The 1502-nt window shown below is 48.9% G+C and overlaps 1 non-coding gene across 1 annotated transcript; it reads left to right on the top strand.

Moving 5' to 3' along the window:
• Nucleotides 1–573: 573 nt before the first annotated feature.
• Nucleotides 574–646, top strand: TRNAR-UCU. Its single transcript has one exon. It is a non-coding gene; the product is annotated as a tRNA-Arg (tRNA).
• Nucleotides 647–1502: the final 856 nt, after the last annotated feature.

Raw genomic sequence — 1502 nt, 5'->3', positions numbered from 1 at the left:
CCCCTAGATCTTGTGTTATGAGAAGGAGTAAATAACACTTCCTTATTTACTTTCTCCACACCAGTCATGATTGTATAGACCTCCTTCGTATCCGCCTTTAGTCGTCTCTTTTCCAAGCTGAAAAGTCCCAGTCTTACTAATCTCTTCTTATACAGAAGCTGTTCCATATCCCCTCATCATTTCTGTTGCCCTTTTTTCTGAATCTTTCCAATTCCAATCTATCTTTTTTGAGATGGGGTGACCACATCAGCACGCAGTATTCATGGTGTGGGCGTACCATGGATTTCTATAGAGGCGATATGATATTTTCTGTCTTATTATCTATCCCTTTCTTAATGATTCTCAACACTCCACTGCACATTGAGTGGATGTTTTCAGAGAACTGTCTTCTCTAAAGATGGCTGGCAGAAAGCTGGTGCTCAGCTCTGTCAGCGACCTGCCCAGTTGCCTCGCTGCCAGGGGTTGCAGACATTGCTGTAAGGCGCATAAAGGGGCTATTTGGCTTCCAAGTTAATGTGAGGAATTTTCACTTATGAGAGGGAATTTCCATCCCTCCTGCAGTTGCTTTACAGGGCCCCAGTGGCCTAATGGATAAGGCAATGGCTTTCTAAGTCAGAGATGGTGGGTTCAAGTCCCATCTGGGGTGAAAAACTACTTTCTTCCTGTATATTGCAAGGACACCTTGGTCTTACTTTCACCAAGGAAACTGGGAGATGTTGGAACACAAAGTATTGGATCTTGGGAACAACCCCCCAGAAATGGCATCTTCTGCTTGACAAATACTTTCTAACCCCATCAGTAGCAAACAGTTAATACTAGTATTTGTCTGAGAATAGTGTGAAGGGGAGTGTTTACTCCAACACATCAATGAACAAAACAGGCAAGAAGAACAGGAGTACTTGTGGCACCTTAGAGACTAACACATTTATTTGAGCATAAGCTTTCATGGGCTAAAGAGCAAGGCCGTTCTGAAAGAGAATGGATCTGTCGGGAAACAAAGCAGACCTTGGGAATGAGCAACGGTGTGAAAAGAAGAGGTTCAAATGTCTGTTAGATGTTAGTTAGTGTTCGAGGGCTTATCCCTTCACCCTCCCATTCCCTGGTCCTTCTTGCATGAACAGAGAGCAACAACACCCAAAGTCCAAAGGTGCAAACAATTTAGGGTGACCAGATCACCCAGGTCAAATATCGGGATGGGGGGGGGAGCAAAAAAAACAAACGGTGGCAGAGCAAAAAAACAACCCCCTCTTCCCTCCACAAGCGCTGGAGGTAGGCCCCGGAGATGCAGGGGGAGCGCGGGGCTGGGGTGAGTGAGAGTCCGGCCTGGCCCCGAGCGCAGGCAGGACTCAGTCGGATGGTAGCTGGAGGGAGAGTAAGGGGGCGGCCCACGGGCTGTTCTCCCCACCTGGGCAGCAGGACTCGGGAGCAGCCGCTGGTGCAGCTCCCACTGCCGCAGAGGGAGGAAGCGGCCGCTGGCCAAGCTCGGCGGCTGCGGCTCTGGC

The sequence above is a fragment of the Terrapene carolina genome, unplaced genomic scaffold (genome assembly GCF_002925995.2).
Source record: "Terrapene carolina triunguis isolate 2854851 unplaced genomic scaffold, T_m_triunguis-2.0 Scaffold35054, whole genome shotgun sequence".
NCBI classification, from domain to species: domain Eukaryota; kingdom Metazoa; phylum Chordata; order Testudines; family Emydidae; genus Terrapene; species Terrapene triunguis.
The sequence above is the reverse complement of the archived record's forward strand: the minus strand, read 5'-3'. Positions and strand labels throughout refer to the sequence as shown.